Consider the following 8,331-nt stretch of genomic DNA (forward strand, 5'->3'; position numbering starts at 1 on the left):
GTGATATATGCCTCGGCTGTACGTGGCGCTTGAGTGGAGTTGTGGTGGACGGGTGGGTGGCTCGTGTGGGCGGGTGGACGATAGTTTATTCAGCGGATTATTGACGGGTGGTGTGTTCGGGCTCTACGTGGCTACGTACGGCACACTCAAAATAGCCCCCGGTCAACCCCTGGCGATGGCATTTCAAAATATCGACCTTTTCGAATTTATCCGCGTAACACGATAGCCGCGGCGTGCGCTAGTGGCGACGCCAATAACGTCACCGGCGTCGACGGCGACGCGCGACTACACGAAACTGACTTTGCGATCGCGCTAACGATGACAGCGCGATCGTCTCGCGTTTTCCGCTTTCCCGCCTCCCCCCTTTTTTTCCGTGTTTTTCACCAAACTGCAGGTGTTTCTCCGCGCTTCCTGCTCGGAGGAGCGAAGCAGGTTGATCGGTCTATCGCCTTCGTATTCCGGCATGCTCGATAATATCCGCGAGCATTTGCTCTCGCTCATGAGCTGTCGTCTTGGCACGATCGACTTAGTATTTAACCCATTACTTGCTGATGTTGCTTGCAAGCAACATCGATTTCTCATGCGCTACTTGCACAAGAACGACAGATGCAGGAGGCATTTATTTAGCACTGTTGCTCTGTCTGGAGCAACATGTCTCACATATAGTTTCGATTATTACCACTAAATGATCAGAATCACATTGAAATTATATTTTTAAATTGATATTTTGCAAACAACATATCTGCATTCAGGAGAAATTATTTCCTTCGCTTATACACTCAAAAAGTGCTTTTCTTTAAATTCGCTTAAGTCTGCCAAATAAAGGGCTAAAGTATTTTCAAACGAGCGCGCGCGTCTTGCGGTTTAAGTATGGATCACCTGTCCGCCCGGTGAAAAAGAGAAATGAATATGGACGCAGACACGGTCCCTCCGTTACTTCGAAACTAAACAGTACGTTGTGACATTTCCTCGACACGGCACACTTCTTTGAGGTAAACGAAAGAGAGAGAGAGAGAGAGAGAGAGAGAGAGAGAGAGAGAGAGAGAGAGAAGGAAAGAAAATAGAAGAAGGAAGACGTGACGCGTAGGTCGTAGGGTCGGAAATAAAGGCGGCCCGATACGCAACGCGCTGGATAATTAATTTCGCAGCGCGCGCGGATGGGAGCAAACGGCGAGCGTCTGGTTACGGATACCTACTGGCCTCCCTTCCCTCCCTCCCTCCTGCCCTCCTTCTTCCTCTTACCGTCACACGTACACGTACAAAACGCGTGCACGCGTCTGCTCGTGTACTCGCGTGATATCTCGCATTATCAAGGTGAGCCGACCGCCGTCGTAACGGAGAGGGGCCGAGAGAAAGAGAGATAGAGAGAGAGGGAAAGCGAAAGAGAGAGAGAGAGAGAGAGAGAAAGAGACAGCAGCGCGAACATTCCTCTCTTTTTCTTTCTTTTCATCCGGCCGGTGCGTTGTGGCACACGCATACGCATCGAGTATACGAGTTACCTACATACATATGCGGAGCGAGTGTGTGCACGCACACACGCGCGATCGAGCCGGGGGCCGCGCGCGCGCGCACACACACGCGCATATATACACGCATATAGGCGAGAATTTACACTCGCGAGCGCGCGCCGAGTTGATAGGGATGGCCGTGTGGGTCCGCGTAATTGCCGGCAGCGAGGCGCGGTGTTACAGACCACTTCCGGTTCACGTATCCGCTCCTGCAAACACCTTCCTTTTGCTCGGAGTGCATTCGAAGCGGGCGCGCGACACGCGGTTTTTCGGTGCGCACGAGCGCGACTGTGCGCGACATCGGTGCTCTTTTAAACTATCGTAAAAGCACTGCGCGCGTCCATTATGCCGCGTCTCGATGTGACTTGTCAGCCGCTCACTGGACGTAGGTGGGGAATTGTACGAGCGATCGGTTGGGTAAAGGCCCAGACATACATCTAGCACGTTCTTATTGCTTTGGTCTTTAAATACGAATATTTAAATTTTTGAAACATGGAATATATACAGTGTGTCAAGTATGTCAGGGAATTGGACTTTTATTTTATGCGCTATTTGCGGTGAAACAATTTGGCATGCTCTTCGACAGGTTCTTATTTTTATGATTCTTAATAATTCGATGAGTTTTTGAGATTTCATGTTCTCGTATTTCACGAGTGCATATATCATTTCTTTTTCGATTTTATATTTATTATTTTCGATTTCGTATCCTCCAAAATAATTTTTTATAGAAATTATAAAGTTTCGTTCGTCTCGTCATACAGCAAAACGCCACACACACACACACACACACACACACAAGTCTGCTCAATCCATTCGCGCGCAGGAAAGAGCAGATCCCTCTGGTCGTTCTCGAGATTGATCCTCGAATCCTACAGATCCTCTCCGCGACCTCGCATGTACCTTCCAGGCGCTAGGATGCACATCGCGCCGCGCAACATGGAGTGACGCGTAAAGTCCAGGAGATCTGCGGGACGTGTGTGTGTGCGCGCGCGTACGTGTATATGTGTTTACGACGCGCATATAAACGCACACGTGCGACAATGTGCGCGCAACCGTGCGGAGAAACGTGGAAGAGAGCTAACTGCACGGCGAGGCGAGGTCGCCTCGCGCGAATCGATGGCTAATAGCCTTCCCGGCTGTAATTAATGCAACAAGTTGATACCTAACACTTATCTACGGGTACGTTGCCGCGGCTTTAACGGTTAACCCACGACGAGTTTCCGAACGGGTGTAGCGTGTATATAGCCCACGGCACACACAATGACGCGGGTAAGGGGACGACGCAACCCCTCGCGCCACGAGCGATTTATCAAATTGTTTTATCTTCCCCTGCGCGCACTGTGAGCTCTCTCCTCGTGGATGGCGGCAGCGGATAGGACGTCACTGCCAGCAGAGACGAAGAGACGCGAACAAAAAAGAGAGAAAGAGAGAGAGAGAGAGAGAGAGAGAGAGAATAGAAAGAGGGCGGCGAGGAGGAGTAGGAGACGAGGAGAAAAAAAAACGGAAGGTGTTCGCGGAAGTACGCGGAAAACGAATATGTTTTTTGCAAACTCAATAAAAACGGCCGCATTTCTCTCGTTCTCTCTTTCCCTCTCGCTGTCTTTCTCTCTCTTCCTATCTGTCTCTCTAGCTCCCTCTTTCTCTCTCTCTAGCTCCCTCTTTCTCTCTCTCTCTCTCTCTCTCTCTCTCTCCCCTCGCGTTCGCCTCTCGTGATTTTTTTCCCAGCTGCGCAGAATTGGAAAATATTCGCAACGGTATTTCGACACGGGCTTCCCCCTCGCAGCATAGTTATGGCTGCGCGCTTTAATTGATATTACATATCGCGCGCGTTGAAATTTACCGGCGATAACTGCCCGTTCATCCGACATATGTACGTCCGACTGCATACCGACGTGCGCGCGCGTCCGCCACGCCAAAATTGCGTAACTAAAACGAGGAAAACGCAGGCGGTGGAAGTGGGAAAAAAGGGGCAACGGCTCGTCATGTACGATCCGGTTCTCAAGATGTTGGCGCCGAAGCGCGATTATTCGCATTCGTATTCACGAGAGACGTCATGTGTTATCTTGCGCGAAGAAAGAAAAACGATAATGTGATAATTGTATTCTGGAAATGGAAAATATTAATCCTATCGATTTTCTTGGAACGCAATACCGATATTCTGAGAATGTAGCCCTGATTAACTCGCAAATATTCGCTTCAACCGTCTCCGTGATGTGCGCGTCATGCGAAAATTTGAAGGGAAGAACGAGTGTCCTACCGGTGCTGATTTAATTTCCCATCGAATTTTCGATTGTCTAATGTCTGACACGGTCGCGACTCGCGTACCCGGCATCTGGCATGTTCTCGTCCTCGGAGCTCCGCGAAGAGTTACAACGCTTTCAAGACGGTGTCATGCCCTGAAACGTGCGCGACGCGCTTAAAATTAGATAAATTTTACATTTCTCCTTTCAACTAAAAGCGACAGAAGATAATCTGCACGAATGGGTATATTAACGTGTGTGTGTGTGTGTGTGTGCGCTTCTTTCCTTCGCATATTCCTTCGTTCTATCCTCATTATTATTCACTTATGGTGTATTCGCTATGGTGTATTCGTACATTTCATAAAATTCTCCGTTCAATTTCCGTGCGATGTCGCGCAATAAGCGCGACCGCGGAATCACCGAAGCGGATTGAGAAGGAAGAGAAGAAAGAAATAAGAGACAAAAACGCCCGACTAAAGTCAAATTTTATTTCGCGCTGCGTCTCTGCGAGCGAGCGCGTCGTCTTGAAAGCGTGCCAGGCGGAGGCGCGAGGCGAAGGTTAAATACTCGTCCGAGGTGGAGTTCCCGGCGGAGCCGAAAGTCCGCGTCGCAGCCCTTCCCCACTGCGTCACGCCGGATGCAAAGAGGATTTCGGAACACCTATAGACCTGGGTGGGCTAACGCCGGATTTGGCAGGACCCGCCGACGCCCTTATCCGGGCACGGCTATAAAAGCGGCGACGGAACCCGCCGCCACCGTCTCTCGCCGCAACCCCCGAAAACTCCACGGACACACAATTAGTCGGTCGACGGTACACCCACGGGCGCCACGGCCAATTCTTAAGGACCTTCTCGCCGGGCATTAAATGCAAGCCCCCTTTTCGCGGTTGCCTGAAAGAAATGAGGGTGAAGACCGTGAGGGGAGGGGAGAAGAGGAGCTGGCAGGAAAAGGGACGACGCGAGGCGCGGAGGAGGCGGAAAGGTTTCAGCCACCCCAAATGGGACTTGGCGCAAACTTTCTGGCAGGGACTCGTTTGCGTCTTTTGCACATGCGAATGCACCTGCAGCTGCGACCGAGTCGACGGTCGGCTTGGATGAAAGGGGGAAGGGAGGGGGAGGACGTGGGCGCCGTGGAAGGTTGGGGAGAGAGCGTTGGGAAAAGTAACGAGAGCCGAGGGGTGGGTCGTCGTATAATTATCGTTAATTGAATTCTTAGAGCCGCTCACTCTTTCTCTCTCTCTCTCTCTCTCTCTGTTTCTACCTCAGTCGATCTCCCCGCCTAGATGTGCGACGAAGACTCGAGGGAGTTTTCAGGTTATTAAAGGGAGTACGTGTAAAGTGATGTTTCGGTGTCGCGCACACCCCCGCCCCCTCCTCCATCTCTTTGCGAAAGGTACTTCCTGCGGCACGTCGTCGGTTTGATCTTGCGAAATATTTTCTCCATGATTCTCGAGTTACGGGGCGATACATCGAGACGATAAGTAACAGAAATCTGTCATTAATTCCACACTCGTGCTCGAAGACGAGCACTAATTGGATCGAGAAGATGATCGCGTGCGCGAGGACGTTTCGCCGGGTGTGCCTCTCCTCGAGCGGATTCGTTCTCCCTCGCTGCGCCGCGTTCGTATTTGCATACGCGCGTGTAAACTGCGCGTTCGGTTGCGTGCGGCGTTGGGTTGGGTCGCTGGCATTGTTCGCACTTAAGTAATGGTTATTCATCGCGCGAGCGATTCGCAACGAGAAAGAAAGAGAGGAAGAGAACGTGTATGTAGTGTAAATGTATGTGTGTGTCTGCGTGTACGCGTAACTCGTAGCGCGGCATGAAAAGGGTTGCGAGTTGTATTATCGCTCGTTCTCAATAATCGATTTCAAAGATCTTTTAAATAAGTGGAACTGAAATTAAAGGGGTTTGCGGATGGTATGGGGAGATATGCCGGCACTCACCGAGATATAATACTCGGATGTTGTACTTATTTCCTGCGGCAGCGGCACTCTCGGCAGCGAGAGAACGACGGCAGAAGAGCCGATATTAAAGTACATAAGTCATTTCGCCGGATGCGCCTTTGCGATCGTTACGAATTGCAGTCGCGCAAGGCGCAATTGAAGCGCCCGAAATCTCAAGTGCTCCTCGCCCTCTCTCTTTTATCTATTTTCTCCTCATATCCCATATGTCCATTCTTTTTAATTAGCCGATTGAATAATAAAATCGCTAAACCGTCCGCGCGAAGTTCTTAGAAATTCAATGTTGAAGTCCATAATTCATTTTGTCGAATTCTCTTCCTCGCGGACGGTATTACTTTGCATAGTCAGCGTGTAGGGGTTTTTGCCGAGGCTGAGAGGGACGAACGAGAGGGCAGGTGAGAGGGGAGCCGGGGGGTCAGAGGGAAGAGAGCGGGTTGGAGGCAAAATCATCGAAATCCAGCGCGAGCTCTTGTCAATAGAGAATGTAAAATATTGCGCCCCCCTTCGCTGACGCGGGCGGGCAAGCGGGGTATGTGGGGGGGACGGAAAAGGGGGTGGGACGCGGGGGGGAATTAATATTGTTCGCGGGTCATTGCACCGAGGTAACAAAAGCCCGCCGCCCACGCGGCTGCATGAAAATGCCGTTTGCAAATGATTTTCGAGTGCTGCGCGATGCATCGGAGCGCGCCGCTACGCGTCCGCGTCACCGCGGGGGCTCGTGCGAGATGACTCTCGGCGAACTTTTGCGCTCGTCGAAGCCTTACTTGGGTAGAGAGCGAGGACGCGCGCGCACGGTGCAATTCCATCGAGAATCGGTTTAACGTTACGACGCCAGCAGCAGCGGCAGCTTGTCGGCACGACTCGCGCGTTCTCTCTCTCTCTCTCTTTTTCTCTCTGCCTCTCCGCACCGCATCGTGCATTTCGTTTCGCGAATGTCAGAGGTAACGTTCCTGGAAGAGTCTCGGTCTCTCCTCCGTCACAGAAACGAGACGAGACGAGACGCGACGCGACGGCGACCATGGAAATAAGGTCGGAGTTGGAAGCCAGCGGATGGTCCTTTGAGGGAACCCAGGGGTCGGGAGAAGGGTAAAGAGCGAAGAGCTGGGGCATAGGGTGGCGGCGGTGCAAGGAGAGCGAGAAAAATAAGAGTGTCGCGCGCGAAAAGCGGCACTCTCGCCGTTTGATCGCTCTTGCGCTCCGTTTGTACTGCTGCGCTAATTAAAATGATACAGGGAAAGAACCACGAAGAAGAGTCAATCGCGAGAGAAGCGAGACTCGAAAGCCGTTGATATCGGTTCTCGGATTTTGAACGACAGCGATGATAACAATCAGACGCACGAGTAGCGAATTTTTTGTTTCTCGTCTTTGTTTGTCGTGTTTTTTACGTGGGCTGCGGGTATTCGAGATATATCGCGTCGATTACGTTATTTTTTCCCCTTTTCCTTTTATCCTTTTTCTAACGCAAGTTTGTCGTCACTGATCCCGGGAGATACCCGGCGAATTTCGGATTCCGCGGTACACTCGTACGAGAAAACGCGGAGGAAGATGTATTCAGAGCGTAGAATTTCATTCCCTCCCGGGAGGGAACACCCGACGAGGAGAGACCTTTCGCGCCGCCGTTGCCGCCACCGCCGCCGCCGCCGCCGCCGCCGCCGCCGCCGCCGCCGCCCTTCTCTCCGCCGTTACTTTCGTGAAGGAATCCCGTCGATCTCTTACCGCGGATACTTAGGAGCGACCGCGCGAGCCCGATCTCACGATAAAACCGCCGTGTCCAATCGCTGCGGCTCGTTCTACGTTCACTCTGTCTAATCGATCTAATCGATCGTAAAAACGTCGATCCCCGCGCGAACTTTTTGCCGGAGCTTCGCTCAAAGGGACCGTGTAATTGCACGTGGAGGAGTATTTTATGATTGTCGTCGCGGTCAATTCGATCACTTCTCTCTCCCTCTCTCTCTAATATATATGTCTTTTGTTCTTTCAGGTGAGTCGTGCAGAATCTTCATTCGCAATTACGATAACGTAGCATGTTCCTGACGTACAGGTAACGTACATAACAGACATAATCGATCTGTTCATCGAAGCTCTCTCTAGGACAATATAATTTCGTGCTCGCGCGAATGCGTCAACGTTTCATCTTCTCTATTCTCGCGTGCACTCTCTCGCGTGTTCGATGCACCGCAACGCGGATTTTCCGATGACCTCCTCCTCCTCCTCCTCCTCCTCCTTCTCCTCCTTCTCCTCCTTCTCCTCCTTCTCCTCCTCTGCCTCTTCCGTCACGTCGACGAGCTCGCGCGTGTTTGCGTCCGTCGGATTTTTCCCTCACCGTATGGTAGCAGTGAAGTCATTTAGGAGGGTCGATCGAGAGCGCGGCAAAATTGAAAATTGCCATAATGCAGCGGCAGTTATGGTAATGCCCCGTAATATCGGCGTGCACGGTCATAGGGCGTGATTTGAGCGAGAGAGAAAGAGAGAGAGAGAGAGGGGATTTTTATGCTGAATTTTACCACCTATCCGCGCAAGTCTCGTGCACGGAGTATCGGACAGGTACTCAATTATCTAGAAGGGCGTAGCATAGTAATTCGCCCGCTCCAGAACCACCACCATCACCACCACCACCTCCTC

The 8,331-nt window shown here is 51.6% G+C and overlaps 1 protein-coding gene across 6 annotated transcripts in view; it reads left to right on the forward strand.

Annotated features, from left to right (window-relative positions):
* LOC116844477 (nucleolar protein 4-like) overlaps positions 1-8,331 on the forward strand; it is a 107,145-nt gene that overhangs the window by 40,341 nt on the left and 58,473 nt on the right. The window contains exon 1 of one of the 6 annotated variants that reach the window (XM_032816018.1): positions 7,732-7,750. The exons of the other annotated variants lie outside the window; for them this stretch is intronic. The gene's annotated coding sequence lies outside the window, so the exon portion shown is untranslated. Of the gene's footprint in view, positions 1-7,731; positions 7,751-8,331 lie in introns of those variants that run through there. 6 annotated transcript variants of the gene reach the window in all.

This window comes from Odontomachus brunneus, unplaced genomic scaffold (assembly GCF_010583005.1).
Source record: "Odontomachus brunneus isolate Ranch 3 - 2012 unplaced genomic scaffold, Obru_v1 Obru_scaffold_041, whole genome shotgun sequence".
Classification (NCBI taxonomy): domain Eukaryota; kingdom Metazoa; phylum Arthropoda; class Insecta; order Hymenoptera; family Formicidae; genus Odontomachus; species Odontomachus brunneus.